The sequence below is a fragment of the Simochromis diagramma genome, unplaced genomic scaffold (assembly GCF_900408965.1).
Source record: "Simochromis diagramma unplaced genomic scaffold, fSimDia1.1 OVJJ01000747.1, whole genome shotgun sequence".
In the NCBI taxonomy this organism is placed as follows: Eukaryota; Metazoa; Chordata; class Actinopteri; order Cichliformes; family Cichlidae; genus Simochromis; species Simochromis diagramma.
In genome coordinates, this window is record NW_024386897.1 from 2305053 (window position 1) to 2328818 (window position 23766).

A 23766-nucleotide genomic window follows, 5' to 3' on the forward strand; every position below is an offset into this window, starting at 1 on the left:
TAATGTCCGCTTTAAAGGCAACAAGTCATCACCAGAAGAAAAATGACAAACACGGGCAGGTGCAGAGTCATATTCATCTGACAAGAAGCGCGGGCAACAATTCTAAAGAAACAAACAAAATGTAGATAGTGCAGACTAAAAGTGTGACGAATTCTTTCAGCTGAAAGTCTGTCGGTGTAGCGAGGACGCCTACCGTGTGTGCTGAACCTACTGTCAGGGTCCATGGTCGGATACATACGAGCATAAGACTGTGGAAAAGTAACTTACAGCAAAGTGAGCATTCTTTAAAAATAATACAGTAATTTATCAATATTTATTTATCACTAAACAAAATCAAATCACGAGTTGGTGTGGGAATCTCCTGCAATGATGGGAATTGATAAGAACTGAGGAATTCCCTTATAGATTCTCATTGGCTCCACTTTGAGAGTCACCACCTTCTCTAAGCAGCATATCAAAGACATTACAGTCACGCAAAATAATGACATGCTGAGAGGTCAAATGTTTTTGCACGTTGGAGGTATTTCCCTTCTTTGTTGTGATCGATGTTGGTGTCATTACTCAAAAAACAATTATTGCACATATTACGCAGAACACTTTTCTTAAAAGTAATGCAGTACGTTACTTAATTACACCCAGGAGAAAGACATTTGTTATACTACTCATTACGTTATTCTCATTTTACTCTGTAAAATAATCTGAAACACACTGTCTCATTATTAACAATGCAAACCTGAGGTTACAGTCCCACACACCAACACAAATCCCGATCCTAATGAGGACACATGTGATTTTTGTCTTAGTATTTAGGTACGAACACAAAGCAGACAGCACAAGTCAAAGATGAAAACCAGCCCAGAGAGACTTTAAAGTGATTCTACTGTAGAAACATGAACAGGTAGAAACAGAGACTGCAGCCTGACTGCTCCTCAGTTTGTTACTCAGGAGCAGTAACAAACTGAAATCAGCTGATCATAGCGAGAGCGCAAGAACAACTAACTGGGATCGATAGGCAGGCAGACTGGGAACAGGTTCTCGATTCCCATCCATATCCCCGGCCCCTCACTAGACTTACAAAGAATTTAGAGAATCTTAGAGAAGTTGGATGTAGGTGACTTTCCTCTTTCTGTAATCCTGAACCGATGCCATCATGTACAGAGCAGGACCATGTGTGGGCCAAAAACTACCTGTTGTCCTTTTTCTTCTTGTGTCTGGTAGTTTTTAGTTATTTGAGCTCATTACCCTGCAATACTCATTTGGGGAGGTATGATGCTTCCTGTAGAGTAATTAATGCATGCTCTATTGCTTTATTGCATTACGTGCTTTTCATGTATGGTGTCAGAAAATGCATTCTGTGTAACTATATGATGCACAAGACAGCTGGTTTTAATGTTCGAAATGTGATTTTTTTCTTTCTATCACTCTGTGGTGTGAAATTAGGTAGATTGATTGGACCCCTCACATGCATCATTAAGGGAGATAATTAATGAGAGTGCAACATCCCCCAACTAACCTTGTCTAAGAGTAACGGTGAGAATAAATACTGGACATATGCTGTACAACTCAAGGTGAAGAAATAAAGCTGGTGAAAATCAAGAGGACAGGGGAAAGTGTACGTGTCATAATGTGGAAAATCTCTTTAAAGGTGGTTTGTTGGTCCCCAGCAGCACCCACTGAGGATGTAACATCAAGCTGGAAACCAAAGGGCCAAAAGCTGGCAACTTGAGACTGATTCCAAGAGTGAGAAGTTCCTCATAAACTCCAGAGTTAAAATGTCCAACTTCAGCTAACATGTTTACTGCCTGGCACAACAAACTGTTTGGAGGCAGATCCAGAGGCAAATGTTCACAGTATTCATTACCAAAAGAGTTTAATATTAAAGACAGAAGGTTTTAGCAAGGGGAGCACTCTTTGAGAGGAAGGGAGAGCGAGCAGTGGGGAGATGATGGAGAGTGGGCAGGCAGGTGGGTATTATAACTTCAGAGTGGGAATCCAGAGAGCAGAGGGTCCACAGCAACAGAGGTAATCCAGCCAACGCACCACAGAGAGTGAGCGAAGCGAGGAGAAGGGGGAATGAGGAAGATAATGTGCCAGAGTAAACACAGAACTAACGCCTGATGAAGTAGCTGTAGCAATCAGCCGAATAATGGGCGAATGGACCACTCCTCAAATACACAGGAGGCTCGATCAGGAAATGACACACAGGTGCTCAGCAAGAGACCACACCTCCAGGCGGGCATCGCTGGAGCACAAAAACTCGCCCATCTGAGAAGAGGGAGAGGGAGAGAGTGCAAGAAGCAGAGAGGGAAGGAAGGAGGAGGGCTGGATACCGCCATGGCCGTGACAACTGCTTCTGATGGTAAAATCAGCCTAAATAACAACTCTGTCAGGTGATTTATTTTTTTAAATTAATGTATTAAACAGATCAGATGACTTTTTGTACTGAATAGGTACAAGAATGGTCACATAACAGGGACATGGCTGGTAAACTATGTTAGTAGAGCATTTAGAAACTGATAAGTCAGGTATTGTTCTCAAGAAACACTATTCAAGTGGGCTCTTCATGCTCACACCAAAAAGTGGAAGCACTGTGACATGATGATAATAGTGCAAACAGCAATCATAAGGTTGAGGCGGTTGTTTAGAAATACTGTGTCCAAAGTGTCTGACTTTAAGATTTAAGATGATGTTTCCATCTCTGCCTAAGCAACTGGAGGTCTTTACTCACCAAGACTCTCATAGTTGGAGAGATCCTAGATGTATTGTCTCTTTGTAACGTAAGAGTTTTTCTGGTTGTTTTATTCCAACATGCATTATTTTATTAGAAAAAACACCGTCTTTTTTGAAATGCATTAGAGTAAGGAATGGTTTCACTGGCTGGTGGTTGGCATTCAATACAAGCATATAATACTGTCCAAAAGTCTTGAGTCACTTCTCATTTTTTCTTTTTTCTTTTTTAAATGACAGACATTATTCTAATTTTAGTTTTCCAGGCTTTTTGAAATTCTTTAGAGTTGGTTTCTTTGGACATTCGTTGGTGCTTTTTCACAGATTTTCAGTCTAGTCCTTGTACCTGAGCATTTACAGAGAAATATTTACTTTGTTTGTTAACCACCTAATTCTGATCTGTGAATCGTTCAAGGATAAAAAGGCGCTTAACCCAGAGTATGAACTACTGTTGTCACTACACAAAACTAAAAACTAAAAAAGAACCCGTTTTAAATTGTATCTTTTGGCACTTTGTTACCAGCAGCACAAGGTGTTCAACCCCCACTGCTTGGTAGGTGACCCGTTGTAGTTCTTGAGCTACCACTACCCAGAGCTATAAGGTTGTTGGTTCAATCATTGGATGCCAAGTCAGTATATTGTCACTATTTCATTTCTTGAAAGAGAAATAAAGCCAGGTGCAATAACATTCAACCAGCACAGTGAATTCAGCATTGCAGCAATAATTTATCTGATAAAGATGAAGATTAAAAAGCTCTTTTAGCAAAACACTAAAAGTTAACAAACCTTGCAAAATGTGAAATGCATAGAAATGTCTCAGTGCTGTGCTAGGTTCAAAAGGACAGATAAGCCCAACAAATAACATCAGAGGTCTGCACAGCACGGGCTGCTGTAAATACACTTCTTCCCTAAATTGTCTGCATATGTTGCACATTCACTCCTGCTATGGGGTTAGATTTATCACATAGTATTTTATTCTAACTACCCTGTACTCAGACACTTGTCCATCTGTTTGAACATTTAGGACCAGATTTGCGAACGTGTTGCTCCACTGCACACTGGGTTTCAAAAAAGAGAGAGATCACAGTGACAAGATCATGTGTAAGAGGTGCCAGACTCAGAGATTCTTTCTGGGAGTTCCTTTTTCAAGGCACAAAATTTATGGAGGAGAATATTTCAATCAAGTGTGCAATCTGATTTACGAACATTTGCGACGCAGAATAAATTCTTAATCGCATTGAAATTTCACGCAGAAAAAAAGGCATGTCTTATTTTTTTGCGCTTTATATGGCGCCAGTTACAGTATCGCTGCATGGATGAGGCATCACAGAGATTTAAGAGCAAACAGACACTTGTGTCAATTTATTTGGATTGTCAGACCAAGAGGTGAAAAAAATAAACAGATTACCGAGCCACCTAATTCTAAATTTGCTCAGTGTATTTAGAGATGACCTAGAACCTCCAACTAAAATGAGTTTCAGAGCCTGGGCTGTGGGGTTCAAAGTAAAATGGAAAGAAAGGCCAAATGATGCTGCTGACTTGGACCCTGTCCTGAAAATAGTCAGACCTTGGATGGACGTAGGGCAGCCCATTTCTCCTTTTTTCTTTTGCATTGGTTTGATAGTTTGAAGATGCTGTTTGCAATTAAATAAATAAATAAATAAACTTAACATATTTCCCTTAATAAAATGAACCCATTGTAATTTCAGGACCACGGACAGCACACATGGTTTTTAGTATGCTTCATAACTGTGGTGCTACTTGGATTTATGGTGGTATTCATACACTCGTAGTTTGCGACCTTAGGCAAAATCGCGCTGCTCTTGTAAGACTGAGTATGTCATATTGAAATGATCTGACTACACCAGTATTTTGTACTTTTGTAAGTCACCTGTAAAACTCACCACATCGATCAGCACTATTTGTGCATTGAGCGTTTAGCAAATGTGGCCCAGAGAATGATACTCAATCAGTTTATTAGGTCTTGCACTGATTCACGGGTAAAGCAGTGTCCACCACAGAGAGTTAACAGTCCATTTTTAGAAACTTTGGTGGGGTGTGAGTGCCGACAGTGGAATAAGTCACAGGTTGATCAGCCTGGAGAATATGGTTTGTGTCACATTTGTACTTTTGTGGTTTCTGTTTTCTTTTATTTGCCACTTGCTGAGTTGTTTCAGTCACTCTGTTTGGTTAGGTTCAGGAAAAAGGTGTGTGATTTAAAATGTGTTCTTTCACAACAACCGTTTTATGGTCAAAGCATTATTTTGTGCATTTGGAATAAGAATGGCATGCTATTCTTTTTGAAAAAGAATCCTCGTCTTTCTGCGTGATTCAGATGTTTCAAATCCCATCAGCCATTACAGACATCTGTGATGTGGCTGTAGATCCCTGACTAAGTCTTTTCAAAATGTCCTGTAGTCTTCTCTCTCATTTTAATCTTGTCTTTAATGTATTTCGCTGTGATAAGGGTTGAAAGCCTCAGAGGCACCCGGGACTGTAAGATCCAGATATAGAGATGAGCTGGCAGCTAGACCTGATAATACCACAGGAGATCCAGCCAACCAAGTTTCCTGTGACACCAGCTCGAACCGCAAATCGCCAACAGGACAGCCTCAGAGAGTCATTAAGTTCTGCCAGCTTCTGATAGCAAAATCAATCCAGAAGCAGGAACAGTCGCCACACATGTGGCGTGTGGAAGCCTACAATTTAGCTTTCAACTCAGAAAAAAAACATTTACTTCGTTCACGTGGGAGTAGCCTGAAGTCTGTTATACTGTACTGACCTGTGCACTTATTAAATACAAAGTGAAGGAGTGGTATAGTTACGATGTAAAATGTAGCAAACATTCAGAATTCAGGACACATTTCAGACATATTGGTTTTAAATGTATGCAGTTAATGTGTATCTGATGTGCAGCAGCAAATACAGTTAGAAGGAAAATCAATGTTAACTTACATTTTCTATTAACATGATTCTATGAACAGAATAATTATTGTATTGGTTATATATTAAAAAAGGTCCCAGTGGTGTCCATCATGAGACATTGTTCCCTTTTCACTTTTTTATCCCAAACACAGTTGTTTGTTCAATTGTTCATTTCACATTAATGTATTGTTCCAGCCTCTATGGGTCATGCTAACTCTCCACTCTCCAGGTCCGCTGTAGAGGTTTGAGGAAATGAGAAGTCACACAAAATAGTGGAAACAGGTGAAAAGTATGGGCAGAAATCTGTGCCATCAGAAACTGAATTTGAATAAGTTAAATTCGAATTTGAATTGTTCGGATTGAATCTGAATTTTAACTTGAATAAATGCTTTTAAAAACTGAATATGAATTAGCCTAATTTGAAATTCAATGTTCATACAGTTTTCTACCCCACAGTTACAGCATGTCTGACTACCTGTTCAGCATATGCAAAAATATGAGTTTAAGCATGTGATGACAAAGGCCTTCCATTATGGTGTTTGTCGTCACAGACATCTGGATGATCATTTGGAATAAACAAGAAACTAAAAACTTGTTACTTCATCTTTTATCTTTATTATTATTATTATTATTATTATTATTATTGTTCTTATTTTACATTTTTCATTGTTAGGCTTTGGGTTTATTTGTAGTAGTCCTTTCCAGCTTCTTTCCCTCTTCCATGTTACTGTGTCAGCTTGTCAGCATCTACTTGGGGTTGGGAGTGGAACAGAAAGTAAGGAAATCCAAAGTGCCATTAAAACCAGGAGAGGTTCTTATATTTCAGAAGAAGGGATTAATTCAAAAGAAATGACCTCAATGCCATATTTTATTTAGGAACCCTAGAGAGCACTTTGCAAAATAACACATTCTTATAATTTCACCCTCAGATGAGCCAAGCTACGACTGTCAGGGAAGATGATGTAGGTACAGAGCATATGAGAGTGGTTAAGTTAATGTCTCTTGTCTAGATGAAGGCACAAGAGGGATCGATGGCAAGGCGTAGAGATTCAGTATCTTCAGTCTTCAGTGGACCCTCCATTTCTGGCACAAAACACCTGTAAAAGATGGTCGATTTAGGAGGTGACCCGACAACTTCAGCCTGTCAAACATAGCAATGGAGCAGTATGTTTAAAAAACCCCAACTAATTAAGCATGCACTCAGTACCCTACGAATTATTATGGTATTTAAACAGAGTGATAGTCACATATCATATCACTTCAAAAAGAGGTGATCCAGTAATGCTGCACTAATGAATTACACTAACTATTCACTTTAGCTAAAGTTATTAAGTTAGCTAAAGAGTTGGGATGCTGTGTAAGACATAAATAAAGCTAAAACACAAAGGTTTGGACATCGTTTTGCATGTTTCCCTACTGTAGGGGTCACTGCAAGCACACAGGGCTCTGAGAGGGTACAAGATGACAACTTTGGAATTCTACTAGAAACAGTCGATCATATTTGTTTGTCAAAGCTGAATCCAGGGCAAACTACGCTAAATTAGCGTTTTTAGCTAACAGCTAAAGTTACTGTACGGCTATCATTTGTTAACATGACGCTTGTTCTTATACATGTAATACATTTATTACCAACCTGAGAGTTTCTTCACTTTCGGTCCGCTAGTAAAACGTAGTTCTATTAATCTGCGCTCGATTACTCTTGAACCGGAACCGGATGTAAGTCCCAAAAAACTGAATTTTGGAACTGAAACTGAATGGTGAGAAGTGAATCTGAAATTATTTGAGAGCTAAATTTTTAAAGGATAAAATACAGTTTCAAAGCAAATGAATTCATTTTCAAAATATAAAATTCAATTTCAATTTAGTGATGATCATTTTCAAACCAATAAATTGAATTTCAAATTAGGCTAATTCATATTCAGTTTGTAAAAGCATTTATTCAAGTTACAATTCAGATTCAATCCAAGCAATTCAAATTCAAATTTAACTTATTCAAATTCAGTTTCTGGTGGCACAGATTTCTGCCCATAGAAAAGACTTATTGACTGGCATGATGAAATTCTGCTACTCTTGTAGACTCTTAGACAAGTTACTGTTACAAGCAGATACTATCTGTGCTTATCTTTAGTCAGATTGAAAAAAAAAAAAAGCCTAAATGCAACTGATCTTTAGACACTGTTTGGTGGAAGCTCATTTTTGATGTCACATGCATCAAAAAATGTATTCTGTCATAACTAGTGGTCCAAATTGCAATCAATGTACAGAATGTCCATTTAGTAAGGGCCTGGACTCCAACAGACACATCCACAGAGTAATCTTCTCTCAAGACTCTGTCCCTGTTCAACTCACTTAGTCTCCACTTCCAGGTTTGATGAAGATGAGAAAAGAAGGTAAAAGAAAAAAAAAACAGAGCATCATGCTCATTCTAAGCAATGATCGGGCGTCAACTAAAGGGCTTCCTTCCTCTTAAGTAGGAGACTGAGAGTTACCGACAGGTAAATTTGTTACTTCTAGGTATGCAGAATCCAAAGGCGGGAGAACAGAGAAGGACCCACTCCTGAAACACAGGGTTTGGTTTACACACACACCAACACTCAGACAGATGGACAGAGAGAGCAATAAAGAGAAAAGATAGAAAGGAGCAAGCCAGCACAGGAGGGCTGAAGGAGCATGACACTTTTACTCACTACCCACAGCTCATGAGTCCACCGGTAGCTCAACAAATGAGTACAGACATCATTCTGTTTGTCAGTGTCCTACTCCACTCTGCCCTGGTGAAGAAAAAACAATCACAGGGTTGAGTGATAAAATTATAAAAATTATTATTGTGAAATAATTTTAACTTTACGGAAATATGAAACATCACCAATACAAATTTCATAGAATTCATTCCCCCCATGTTTTGACAAACAACACAGAAGGCCAATGACAGTGAAAACTGTCATAACTTGTGCTGCGTGATTGACAGGTGAGGACCCAAATGCAAGTCTCCAGACTGTAGGAAGTGCCCAGAACTACAGCTTTATTGTTTAAACTCATAAGAGAGATTGTGACAAAGAACAAAAGGAGATGGAGATAATATACACACACACAAGATAACAAAGGAACAGGCAACAGGTGGAGAACACAGCTGAACAGAATCTAACGAATGAGACAGGAGAAGTAAAACTGAACGTGCAAGGACCTAACCAGGTAAAACAGGAAGTAACCCAGACAACCATGGAAACAAGACACCGAGATGACCCAGATATGGGGACATGACAAAAATAAGAGAGGGGTAAACAACAGTGAGAGGAGACTGACTCACAAAAGAACGAAACAACAACAAGAACGAGACAAAGAAAACAGGAAGGGAAATAACTAGATGAGAAGAACATGAGTGGCATGAGTAAAAGAGGAACACACAGGGAGGAATAAAACTACGGCAACTGGGAACCAAGAACAAGACTAAATTCACTAAGTAGTACAAAAATAAGAAACAACATAAATACCAAGCAAACCAGGAATCTAACACTGCACTGAACCAGTTATGTGTTTGGGTGTTAGAGTGATGTCCTGTTAGGCTGATACATACAGCATACAAGTATCCAGCAGGAGTACAAGGTGCTAATATTTGGGCTACTGCAGCTGGTCACACCAGTTTGTTAGGAGTGTGAGTGAGATAAAAGGCAAGATTGAGAAGAGAAAGTGTGAAACAAAGCTGGAGACACCCTAAATGACTCAGTCCAGGGCTCAAAAATGAGGATGCTTCTGAAAAGAAGGTCAGAGAAATTTGCTAATGTGGAGACACTTAAAGTTTGACAAAGAAGCAGAGCAGCATACTCTGCAATCTGTGTCAAAATCATCTTTCCACAAATAACCTAACTTTGTGACTAACTCCCTGGCCATAAACATTTCTCTAAGATGTCACTTTCCCAGCTAGACATGGAGGGCAGAGACAGCGAAACAGCAGTGTCATACGCAACTACTGCATCACATTTATGGTCAAATCGCACATCTGATCCATAAATGAGTCTCACTACTGCTCCCTGCTGGATGCTGCTGCCCCTCCCTGGGTTGCAGGTACTTGTTGGCTCCAGGGCATATGGATGGATGTTCTGGTGAGGTTGTTGACCTGCTCCCTTGGTGGCAATGGTCGGAGGGGGGTTGGACTGCTTCTGTTTCAGGTGGGGGGGCTCTGCCGGGTACTTCTTGGGTGCCTGGGGCCTCTGGCAGGGTCGACCGGCCTTTGCCTCTGGTTCTCTACGACTCTCACCCTTGGGCCGTGGCGCCCCATCTCAGACCTCCCTCCTTCTCCTGCTGGGATGAACGTGCACATATCACAGAGATGTGTGGCCTCAGGTCTTCGGTACTCTTGGTCGCTGCGAATGGCCCAGATCTCCTGGATCTATGTCTTTCTATCTCTGGCTCCTGGGGACGGGCTTTATTGCAGCTTCCCACCATTATTTTGAAGCACATTTCGTGACAAAGACACATACATAGACACTCATGTACACACGCACGCACACACACACACACCACAAGAAGACTGTGGCTGTATGTATCTGTGTATATGTATTTGCGCTCTATCTTTTTATATTTTCTCCTCTTTTCTATTCAGTTCAATTTTATTTTATTTATACAGCACCAAATCATAACAACAGTCTCCTCAAGGAGCTTTATATTATAGATATACAGTATTGTAGGGTTCCTCCCCGCCTGTCAACTTAGACAGTGTCTTACTATACTACATTTCATTTATACTACATTTACATGTAAAAACTGAAATAAGGCAAATAGAAATTAATAAATAAACATATAAAAGTAACAGAGAAAATAAGAGGAGGAAATAAATGTTTGGGGGTTTGAATCTATACGAATAAAATGAGACAGTTTAGTGTGTTTGTTTTTTAATTTATCTTGTATTAATATCTACTTCATTTATTTAAAAAAAACATTTTTTGTGTCCTGTAACACTTGAAGCTTTGAACTGGTCAGAAATAAGTTTTTGGTTTCTCATATAAACTTATATTATTTATTTGAAATATGGTTGTAGTCCTATTATACATTTTATCATATTCAACTTTAGACAGAAAATATTTAAAATTTAAATCAAACTTAACCTACACTTCTTCACTAAAGAGTTGGGAGCTTGACAGAGATAGGGATTTGATTTATATTGATATCGACTGATATGAAAAAAATATCATGATTTTTCGATATTGATTACACAGGGACACGTCAGCTCCATCAAATGAGGAAGCAACAGTCCCAACCCAGAGATGGCCCTCTGGGTCCTTACAGCTGAGATCCATAGCAGGGTTAAGTAGCTTATTCTCAGAAAGCATCATTTGATGAAACAAACAGCACCGACAGACATGCTGTCGTTTGGCTGTGCCTATAAATTCTGTCCATACAGTTATTGATAGAGTGGTATAAACATTTTCACAGATGTCTGTTATCCACAAAGGCCGAGACTGCTCCTTTCAACTGCACTGTTTTGCAGATGTTACTGACAAAAATCGGGGAAGCGGCCAATATACCAGGTTTCAGAAATCAAAATCCACTTTGTATCTGCACCAACTCTGCCAATTATAACCTGTGATGCTTGACTCTTTTCATTATGGGAAGAAGAAAAAAATCCTGTGTATGACCAAATTTCCAAGGAGAAAGTCTTTCATGAAATGTCCCTCTTGTTCTAAGTTTAGAACTGTACCCAAGTTAAAGTACATGTTGTGTTACCAGCTTAACATGACAAGTACAGACTAAACCCAGCCTATTGGTCCAGAGGTTTTCTACTACAAATCAAACATTTCTACCATTCTCAGGTGTATTCATAATGTAATGAAATTTAGTGTTTGTTTTTCTGTCGTATTTCTCATGGTCTTCTTGGGCCTTGAAGATTAATTAAAATTTTAAATGGTGGAGCTGCTATGAGGCATCAAACTATTTAAAAAGTTATCTGAGAGGAAATAAGCGCCTGTTTGTGTGGGACAATGAGAGAGAGCTGTTGGTACTCATGTATTCTAATACATCAAACATCAACAAACATACACTGTTTTCCTTTTACGGCGTTCGGGGCCAGATTGAGATGGTCCACAGGGTGGTTCAAGAATTCAGGCCATATTTCGCCCATGTCTGCTCTAAATATACACCGAGGGAGTGATATAGTTGCTAAGCAGCAGCACACTGTACAATAGTTCTCATATTCCTGTGATGATAAGACTGTCAGTCTCTTTTCTACATGTTGAAATGTTGCCTCTGCAAATCAAAGTCAGAATTTATGAATTTAGATTACCTTCTATGACAAGATGGAGATCTTGAGGTGTGCATGTGTTCTCTAGACTTCAGCTGTGACTCACACAGTACATACATGACCTTGCCATGTTAATACATGAATTTTAAGCCCTTAGAGTTACTCATTAGCCAATAACACAGAATGTCCATCTGACGAGGTTTAACCCATATATGAAATATTTTATCATTATAACATGACTTTATGATCTGCCTGTTTGAAAACATCCAATTTAACCCAGGTTACTGTGAGAGGAGCTCCAAAAGTAAGCATTATTCCCAAAACTATTAGACAACATACAGTTCTGAGGTCTGCCATATTACAAATATTCTAGCATATAAATGAATCAAACAAATCTGATGACTGTATGTGACATTAATAGGTCCAAATGATCACATAATAAGCAGCAATTCTTGTTCATCTCTGAATTTCCAGATTAGCTGGTTGGAATTCCAGCTGGTGTGTCTGTGACTGCGACAGACACACTTCGACACCAGACTCACACAGATGTCTGCTTCCCCATTCTGGACTCTTTCAGGGCGCACTGGCTGTTACATAATAACAGAATTTCCGAACAGTCTGACTAAACATATGATGCATACAGTACATGTAAACTTGCACACGTGTAAACACACACACACCTTTTCACAGGTTATTTCTGCTGCTGTGGAAGAAAAGACCACTGGTGCCCTCTGGTGGTTACAAGGAAAGAGGAAGCCCTAGAGGTGATGGGGCTGTTTGATTTGGATTGACTGCAGCTTTCAGCTCCCAGGCTCAGTCTCACAGTAATCACATGACCAACTTAAAAAAAAGGAAACCTAAAACCAAAGGTTAATGAAGAAAGAAGGACACATTCTCATCCATACAAAAAAAACAATATTAATTTGAGTGAGACTAAAGGGAGTTTCTAATATAGCTGCGCAGCAAAAACAAATCACAAATGCTGCTTTCTGAGAGGATGCTGCAGGGAGGGAGGAAGCATATGTTTGAAGAAGTAGTCACTATAGACTCAGTTTATAACTGGAATTACCCTCATAATACGCTGAAGACCTGCTGAGGTTTTCACAGAGCTTGGAATCATAACATCATGGAATTGTCATTCTCATTTGCATAACACATGCAAATGTCACGTGTTGTAAGCCTGTTGCTAAGCTAAAGACCTGGGGCAGGTTGCTTGGCTGTAGCTACGTGGCAGTACAATTAGAATTGAAGGAATTCTTTATGCTTTTGTCTTAGGAAACCAGCTTGTGTGATTGTGGCTGGTTAAAACCTCTGACCGTTAACACAGGACAAAGAGAATTCAAGTTCCTGCATCTGCTGATGCATTAGAACACAAAGTCTAAGGAGCTTGGAAAGAAAAGCATTTGGACTTCTTTAAGCTTTCTTGAAGACGTGTCAGCTCTCATCCGAGAAGCTTCTTCAGTTGTAATTGGTGGAGAGTCCCAATGTTCACATTTTGAACAGAGAAGACGGATGGTTCGAAAGAGGAGTGAAAGAAGCCATCTATGTCCACTGTGAACGACCATCTCTGAACAGAGGGCGGGGCTTACAACACCAACTGTCTGCCATCTATAATCCAGTTTTGAGATCCCTACTCAGACGCCTTAACTCCCACTCGTATCCTGGGCCATTTGACCTCAATAAATCACATGATAGGGTGGGGCTAGGTTTCACAGTGGGTTCACCCAAAACCTTGGCTGATTGTGACCCACACCCATTTTCACACATTGACTCGTGTGATTAGGTAGAGGATCAATAGTGGATCCATGACCTTCTTGCGGACACTCCCATAGGGCTTAAAATCTTGGATTCTCCAACAATTGCTCTTAGAACTGAAGAAGCTTCTTGGATGAGAGGTGAAACGCCTTCAAGAAAAGATGCTTTTCTTTCCAAGCTCCTTAGCATACGGTGATCTGGATGACTGAGAACCTTCACAGACACATTAGAACACAAAGTAATGAAATATTATACTTTAATAAAAGACAAATGACTTTTCTTATTAAGAGTCACAGTCCTACAAGGACAACAAGAAGATGTAAGGATAATATCACAATGTAATATTAATGCCATGTTATGAGATGTAAAAATATGCCACGTGCATGAATATTGACTTGAAGCGATTAATAAATCTTAACTTAACACAACATGTTTTGAGAAATACGGTAACTGGCTGCTAAAATAAAAGTGACCATTCTTTGCGATCATACTCCTCCCAATAAAATTCCCTACATCGCTGTTTAGCTTCTCTGCGTTTGGCTCTACGTGCTGCTGATCCACTCAGGGATCACTTGGGAGATCTCAGTGCTGTGGTCCGTCTTTGATTTTGGTTTTTCGTGAACAACAATATGATGACTACCCAAAATGCATTGCAATTGTTGAACTGTCGTTGTATGTAATGGACAGACACTTTTTTGTTGTTGTTGTTGTTGTAATTAAGGGATCAGTTACCAGTGTCTCTACACAAATGGAAATATAGCATGGTAATGCCCTTCAGTTCCAAAACAGATGGGTATGACTTTATTTCTCATTATATTTTTTATGGTTATTTACATTCATTCAAACTTGAAACAACATATGAAGCGTCTGGTTAGAGAGGTAGCAGCCTATCACGTCTGTGTGAGCATCTGATAATTTGTCCATCTGTTCTTCTTCTGCCTTCATCAACTGTTTATCCAGTCAAACTTGACAGGTGTATTGCTGTTAAGTTTGAGGTATTCTGGTCATTTCACATATGTTAAAGTTGACGTCTGTTCCCACTGATTCCCCCAGAGTGAGTGCTGCTTAACTGGCACAAATAAGTGCCAAACCCTTACCATACTCGTTTTTCTTCTTGGCAGCCTGCTGCTGCAGCTTCTGTCCGTTTTTTCTCTTTCTTTTACTTGATAAAACAATTTTTTCTTCCTCTTTGTGTTTTATGCAATTGCGAAACAGTTATGTTTTGTGAAGTAAAGTCAAGTTTTACAAGTTTTGGTTGGTTGGTTTTTCTTTGCATTACACTTTCGGCAATGAAGAATGTTCAGCTTCGCTTACAGTTCCACTGCCTAGAGAGAGGCCAGTAATCCTTGGAGCGGGTACAAAGGGAACTATGTGTTTTCAGAGGTTTAGCAAGGTTTAGCAATCATCATGGGGAATGTGAGGTGTTTGGATAATAATATAGATGACCTCTGACACTCACCAGCACCAGTGTTGAGAAAGTTACTTTAAATTAGTAACTTAGTTACATTACTAGTTACTTCTATCAAAAGTAACTCAGTTACTTCAAGTTACTCGTTACTTTCAAAGTAACTAGTTACTAGGGAAAGTAACTTTGGTTTTACTCAGAATTCTCTTGTTAATGTGTTGCTTCCATAACTTTGCCAGTCTTCTAGCTTGCTTACTTGCCACAAGTGCACTGTGCCACCTACCAATAGAAAGGAAAAGATAATTTCCACGAGAGAAATCCCACGCCTGGACCGTCATTGACTGCTGCCATGATTCTAGCCTACGTCACAGCGTCATGTGGGCCTTTTACATCCAACACAAAAACCGCAGTTGTGGTGCTTTCAATTGTACTCAGAACTCTGAAATTCTGCCTTCTGAATAGGAAGATGTAGGTAACACCAGACTGCAGATGAGCTGCATACAGGGCTGGACTGGGACAGAAAATCAGCCCGGGCATTTTGACTAGAGACCGGCCCGCCATTATAGGAAAAATCATAAAGCCTTTGAATGAAAATAAACACTGTTGTGACAGTGATGTACACTGTTTTGATGGTATATATGCATCAATCTATCAATCGTTTGTTGTAAGATTCAGATAATTATTTTTTAAAAGCGAGACATTTTAAATGAGAATAAGAAAGAAAAGTATTTCTTTGTGCCCCCCTCTCCCTGTTAATGCCCTACCTGCCCCCTTGGCAAAACTTTGCTAGACCCGCCCCTGCACAGTTACCAGCTGTCAGCTACCTAAAAAAGGATCCTGGTGTTATTAGTCTCTCAGAAACAGTTCATAACTTCCCTTCAACTCATTCATGTCACCTAAAAGGTAAACCTGTTTCTCCATCACCTGTTCAGCTCTGATGGTTCAGTAAGGACATCTCCTGGTTTCATCTTCATGTTTCCCTCTCACCACATATCCAAACCGACATCATGACCAGCAGCTTTACAGCTGTGGCTCCAGCAAACATCAGCTGATACTAGAAATTGATATTAAATAAATTCTAACAACAGCTGATCAAGCTTAAACGTGCTGCTGTTGTTTAACGCGACATCCGCTGGTTTCCTCTTTCTGGCGCAAAGTGGGCGATAAACAAACAAGAGAGCCGATCAGCTGATCATTGATCAGTCTCATGATTGAAGTAGAAACAGGAGAGGGAGGGAGCGAATGAAAGAAGAAGAGGCAGCTGTGCAGCAAAGACACAGAGTAACTCCAGCTTTGTGCCTTTTTCATTGTAGCTGAAGTCCGGGACAAACTGTTCCTTTTCACCTCAATAAGAAACGCGTAATAATTTCTCTGAATACGAGACGGGACGGTTGGCAACTCTAATAACTTATGAACAAAATAAAGTTTAACATCGTTAACATCATAGCACCCACCCAGCTGTATAGAAACTCCATCATGCTAGCCAGTACGGAAAAAGTCAGAATAACGAAAATAAACTCCACCTAAACTTGGTTTATATCTGACCCAGATGGACTGAAGGTCATAACTTCTTACCTGAAGTTCAGTTCACACTTGGACCGGCGGCCGCCTCGGGTCTCTTTTCCTTCTGCGTCCCTTTTCCCTCCTCCACCTGCTGGTCTCCACCACTCACTAATGTTACTGAATCTGTGGAAGCTCCGCGATAGCCACCACACGAAGTAACGAGTAACGAGCCTATCTAAATCCCAGTAACGACTAACGCGTTCCTGATTTTGGCATAATAACTAGTTACCGTGCTCGTTACCACAATAATAACGTAGTTACTGTAACGCGTTACTTAATAACGCGTTAGTCCCAACACTGACCAGCACACAGTTGGTGTAGCCTAATATGGAGAAATGCAGAGGCTGCCACACTCACACTTTTGACCACAGAGTAATCATACATGACTCAGGACTTTTCAGGAGGACAAAGATATTAATTTGAGCAGTAAGAAGGAATATGAAGAGACTGTCATTGAAAAGGGGTTTAATTCTGGACATGTTACTTTGAAATAACTAAACAGTGGTCTTAATAGTGAATAGCTGTTGGGATGAATTCATACTTCTTGGGAAAACAGGGAATTAGTCATCAGTGTTGCTGTCTTGAATCACCCCACGGTTTGGATTCATCCATCAGTGACACAGAGGTCATCCAAATGTTGGTGAATTGATGTGGATAACTAATGGATCCAGACAACCTTTGCATCATTTATTGGACATGCAGCTGAATAGTGAGATAGTGAATAGCTCTACTACCACAAGGACAAATACAGAAAATCTTTAGTATCTCATAGAACACTGTGTCGACAATATGAGATTTAATCTTTGTATTCATTTTTATTTTCTGTGTAATTTCACTTATTAGTGCAATATAATATAATAATATTAATATTATAGCTTTTTTAACCTAAAACTAATTTTATAACAAAGTCTTGACCCTTAAACTGACCTTTGAAAGGTAAAAATTAGAGGTGTTGTTTTAGAAAATTGTATCATGTAGTAATTCTGGAGCTCTATAGCTTGACAGCCAAGATAAGCTGTATGCACAGTCATATTGTTGGTAGACCCACCCTAAAGCACATTTCATTATTCTTTTGGACAGTTATGGGGACACTCACTTTCAAAGTAAACATGTTGTATTGTAACACTTAAAGACTGTGATTGAGACTGTAAACTGCCAGGAAGGTGTTTATTGACACACTTCTATGTTGGCTTCACTTGTCAGACCTGGAAGCTACGTCCATCTTTAATATTACAGTCAGTTGGGTTGACAGCTGTTCCTTATATTACACCATCTCACTGCACTCACTTCTCCTGCAGTAGTTTGGCAATGGCAGCCAGATTGACAATTAAAACCACCAGCTGTTCATCTCACCGACTTCTTCTTTTGCATAATGACAGTAGATGAAATGAGGCGTTATTTGACATTTTCTTTTGCTGACTAACTTGAAATTGTTATTAAAGTTCAAACTGGTTCTGATTAAATACCAACAGGTTCCTGATAAATACTACAGTACAATCTGCTCAGTTACAGTGCAAATTAACTATAGAAGAAATATGAGTTTATTTATATAAAAATATTATAATACACTATAAATATGGATGAAAAAGTTTCTAGCATAACATTAGAGAGGAAGTAACCTTAGCTAGCTAGCTTGGCATTTAACCTACAGTAAGAGGAAAACCAGTTTTATTTGATTAACTTGATTAACCAAAACTGGGTCGAGCAATATCAGAAGGGTTCCTGGAGTGACCTTATAGGGAGCTGCCCTGTGTATCAGTTTATTGGACTGACTTAGGTTTGTGTCCAAACTAATGTTTGTTGCTAACAAAATTGAATCTGAAGGAACAATAACACAAAACTGTGCTGAGTATAAAAACTCAGTTGGGCTCAGAAAATAAAAATATTTGTAATTTGAAAGATATTACTAGGAATCTACAAGAGAAAATAAGTAACATTGTGGGAAGTCTCTGGGAACCCTTTCTATATCTTCTAACTCTATGATGCTTTTTAAAAATAACAAATATTTTTAAATAGAAATAAGGGAAATAAAGAAAGGAAATCACACACACACACACACACACACACACATAAATATCACATGTACAAAGTAAATATAAACACATGAATAAAGCAAATCATATAAAACAACATAAAGCCGGTCTATCTGGGCTTTTCTCTGTGAGACGAGGCAGGACATGTAGGCAGCGTAAAAGGGAAAAGGAACCAAAGCCAAAACAACAGCACATAAATAATTAGGAGTCCTGGTATGTTCTGGATTACCCAAATATAAATCACAGGTGGAACAGGATATTGTGACAGGAAAGTGCCTGCTTTGAGTCCCAGGACAAACTGGGAATGTATATAGGGAAAGTGAATTAGAAAGGCTGTGTCCTTTATACATGCTGAGGTCATAAACCCATCCTGAATGAAAATGTCCAGTTATTGCTTACAAACTTCATATGAACACCGATCTGCTGTAGAAATACCGCAGGCAGAAACTTCTTAAACAGAAATTTGTTGAACTCCTAAAAATATTTTCCCTTAACGGCCTTTGTGAGAATAATAAGTACTGTCACAGTGGTGTATGTGGAGTGTAGAGGTGGACCACCCAAGTGTAGGTGGAATTAAACAATTTTATTATGTTTTGTCAAAGTCCCAAAGTAGTGATCAAAGTAGTTTAGTGTTAAAGGTGCGGTATGAATATGTATGTGCTTTGAGTGCTTTACAACGTAAAACTGGAAAAGAGCTACTATATTAATAAAGTCTAACCTGCTGGAAGCCAGGAAGCAAGACAATCAAAAATGCTGACTCTGAATTGGGATTAACTCTGTCATTCCAGACACAAGAGAAACTCGTGTACTGCAGTAAGACAGTATTAGTTTGTAATTCTTTCAGCTACACTAACATTGTTGTTTAAAGGTCTGAGAGCAAAGATAGATTTTTATTTTTTTTTTTAACAGAATTCAAATTGTCTTAGTCGTATAAATCTACATTTCTCACTGACAGTGTTGGGGAGTAACGAAATACATGTACCGCCGTTACGTATTTAAAATACAAAATATGAGTAACTGTATTCCGTTACAGTTACCGTTTAAAAAGGTGGTATTCAGAATACAGTTACTTTGTTGAAATGAATGGATTACACGGCGGTACTTTCCTGTTTCATATTGTGGCGGGTCAGGACTGTTTGGGTTTTGTTTGACAGCTACGTTCTGTTGTTCCAGGCGGCAGCGTTACGGTTGCCATGGTTACAGGGTGACACTCTCTCTCTCTGCGACTGTGTGTTTCCTGGGTGAGAGAGCGCCTTTTTGTTGTTGTTGTTGTTGTGCTAAGCTAATAGGCAGAATGCTACAAGCATAGCTCTAAAGAATGTAGCATCATGGGCAGTGTAGTCAGTGCTGCAGGGAGAATGGACTGCCATACCCGTGATGTGTCTGTGAGCGAGGAGGGAGAAAAAGGGGAGTGGAAAACTACGAGTTATCATCGAGCAGAAACGGGAGCTGGAAGCATGTAAATATAATAATAACCACTGCAGCCAAGAAGAGTGCCTGACGAGCCCAGCTGTAAGTAAGCTATTAAGACTCGACTGTACACCGTGTTCGTGTTTTCCTCCGAAACAATAAGTTCCGTTGGAGCAGCCTCTCCAAGGAGAGAGTCTCTCTCTGTCTCTCGCTAGCAAAGTTGACGCAGACAACAAAGTAAAGCTATTTTTCGGCTACGAGCCGACACGAACCCGACGTATTAGCCAGAGGTTCCTTTACTACGTTTCGGAGCCGCGGACCTTCAGTAATAGCAATAAATCACATTCAAGTAGTTGTAAACAGCATGATAATATATTAAGTAATCCAAAGTATTCAGAAGACGTTACTCTCATTGAGTAACGTAACGGAATACGTTACAAAATACATTTTGGGGCACGTAATCTGTAATCTGTAGTGGAATACATTTTAAAAGTAACCTTCCCAACACTGCTCACTGATGCTCACTGGGGCATGAGAACATCTTTAGATGCTCTTAAAAAACTCCAGATTCTGTCCACTCGCTGAAGTCCATTCATGGGTGCATACGAGCTTGTCCAACCAGACTACATGTGTTTTTTACACTTGGAGAAAGTGTTTGACAATGTCCCTCGGAGTGTTCTGTGGGAAGTCCTTCAGGAGTATGGGATGTCTGGCCCATTGCTACGAGCCTTTCGGTCCTTATACATCCGTTACAATAGCTAGGTCTGTCTACTGTATATATACATGGAACTGAACACAAGATAAAACAGAAAACAAATATTTAAAGTAAATCAAGACGACTGCTGCTATTATGATTTGGTGCTAAATTGAACTGAATTCAAAAGATAATACTAAGACATGAAGGGGAGCTCTGAGGACATGGATCAAACCGAGGGCGGTAAATAGGAAATTAAAAAACCCAAACTCAATAAAAATCAATAATCCCAACCATAATTCAACAAAATCCAGGACTAGGACAAGGACATGCAAGCTTATTTTAAACTAGTTTAACTTAAAAAATATATATATTATAAAACATTATATATTTTAGTTCTTTTTCCAAAAGTGAAATCAGAATGTTGCTTGGTTGAAGTTATGTTTTATCACACACTTTCATACTCTGATGGATGCATCAGAGAGCAACTTGGAGGCATACAGACTAGAGCAGCCAGGATTTGAACCACCACTCTCCCAATCAGTAGATGACCTGTGCTACCTCCTGAGCTACAAAGAGATATAAAACTTCCTCGCAGATGTTGAAAACAACCACCTACAGTGATAAAGCAACCAAAAAACAAATAATGACCATAAAGATGTATAAAAGTCAGAATTACTACAACAGAAGCTAAAAACAAAAAAACTATAAAGAGACACAAACATCCAATGGAAATATTTAATATTCAGTCAACTGACACCAAAAGGCTGGCAAATCCAAACAACTATAACATTTAACATCTTAAAGCAAAGACATGTATAACGATCATTTTAGGTTAAGTCCAGGTTTAGACCATCTAGGTAAGGTGATGGTTAGAGAAAGCCTTCAAAAATAATGTTGTCTAACTCATAGATACACAACTGTGTGTTTTGTCAGTGTGCACACATGGGTTTGTACGTGTATGTGTCAAAGAGAAAGTGTGTAAGTGGCTGCGCTTGCTTTAATGTGAACAAAAATGAAGGGTATGGCAAATTAGAGAATGCATCTGCCTGGCGTCTGAATAACAAATAACACCATTAGAGAGACAGGGGTGTTCTCTGCCAGGTCCTGCAAGATGAATGGCTGTGTCACTGCCTCATACAAGCATAGTCACACAAACACACACACACACACACCACACACTGCAATACACAATCGTGCTGTCATACCTGTGGATGATTAAAGTGTAAAAGGTAGCAATCAAACCTTCAAACTGGTCTGTTTACCATTTCGGTGTTCTGCCTGCGTAGGCTTATGTCAGTCTGCCTCACTCTGTCCTATTTTCACACTATTTTTCCAGACTCAGACGTTCGATATTAAGTCAAGTCCTAACAGTTGTATTTTAAAGAATGTGAATTTCAACGAGTGGATAGTGCTGTTGCACTGCTATTGTGCAAAACGGTCATATTTGTGTTCATGTTTGTGTTACCAGTGATCATTTGCAGCTCACCATTCTAAATCTTTCACACTTTGAGATGAGACTGAGGGACATGAGATCGCATCCAACCTTCCAAACATACAATCAATTCAATGTGAGGTCTAAACAGATGTTGCAACTGAAGGAGGTTTCATTAAAATGAAAAAAGAACATAAACTTACCAGAAAGGAAGAAAAAAAACCTTCAAATAAACAACTTTGTTCCGTCTTTATTAAAAACGTAATGGCCAATTTAGCAATATTAAACGGCCTGAAAGACCACTGATATGGTCAACTATCTTGAAATTTGTTGTTCCCTGAGTATTTAAAAGTAGAATGGGAGGCAGAGCCTTCAGTTTTCAGGCCCCTCTTCTGTGGAACCAGCTTCCAGTTTGGATTCAGGAGACAGACACTATCTCTACTTTCAAGATTAGGCTTCAAACTTTCCTTTTTGCTAAAGCATATAGTTAGGGCTGGACCAGGTGACCCTGAATCCTCCCTTAGTGATGCTGCAATAGACGTAGGCTGCCGGGGGATTCCCATGATGCATTGAGTATTTCTATGTGTTAATAGACCTCTCTGCACTGAATCACACTTGTTAATTATCTCTGTCTCTCTTCCACAGCGTGTCTTTATCCTGTCTTCCTTCTCTCTCCCGAATGAAGCAAATGGCCCCGCCCCTCCCTGAGCCTGGTCGGAGGTTTCTTCCTGTTAAAAGGGAGTTTTTCCTTCCCACTGTTGCCAAAGTGCTTGCTCATAGGGGTCATATGATTGTTGGGTTTTTCTCTGTATGTATTATTGTAGGGTCTACCTTACAATATTAAGGCGACTGTTGTTGTGATTTGGCGCTGTATAAATAAAATTGAATTGAATTGAATTATTTTAAAGGGTCAAGAAAAAAACTTTCACAGTATCTCCAATATCCAAGAACACTCTGGAAGAGGTACACTCAAAAAAAGGAAATTGGGTGGTTGTTACATTTACAAAAGTCTAACTTGTTTCTATGGTGAAAGCAATTAAATCATGTTGGATCTGCATGAACTTCAACAACTTAATTTGTTTTTGTTCAGATGACATGATACAATCTAGGAAGAGTGGTTAGTTGCTTGGGCTCACAAAATTCACAAGATCACACGAGATGTCAAACCACAGGAAAATCACTGGGGTTATAAGAGGCAGACAACCACACACACCACATGTATGCTGTTACTGTTTATTATGGTTTAACTTGTCAAGGACAAAAACATAAAGAAAATTCTGCATCAAGCATGGCTTTCCTACTTTTGTTAAGTCGGTATTAACAGCTCAATGCCATGGTGGTTAGCGCTGTTGCCTCAGAGCAAGGTCCTGGGTTCAAATCCACAATCTGGCCAAGTTTGCAATGGGTTCTCTCTGCGCACTCTGGTTTCCTCCACAGTTAGAAGTCATGCAGATATAAGGGTAACTAGCGATTCTAAATTAACCACAGGTGTTAAAGTGCAAATGGTTGTTTGTCTCTATATGGTAGTCTGGCGACCTCTCCAGGATGTACCCTGCCCCTCTTACCCTATCACTTCCGCAGCCC

The 23766-nt window shown here is 39.4% G+C and overlaps 1 long non-coding RNA gene across 1 annotated transcript; it reads right to left on the bottom strand.

Annotated features, from left to right (window-relative positions):
• Positions 1-6312: 6312 nt before the first annotated feature.
• LOC120735043 lies at positions 6313-23338 on the bottom strand. The gene is made up of 3 exons (XR_005696165.1): positions 23328-23338; positions 19060-19066; positions 6313-6793 (listed from the first exon to the last, which is right to left on the bottom strand). It is a non-coding gene; the product is annotated as an uncharacterized LOC120735043 (long non-coding RNA).
• Between the last annotated feature and the right edge of the window lie 428 nt (positions 23339-23766).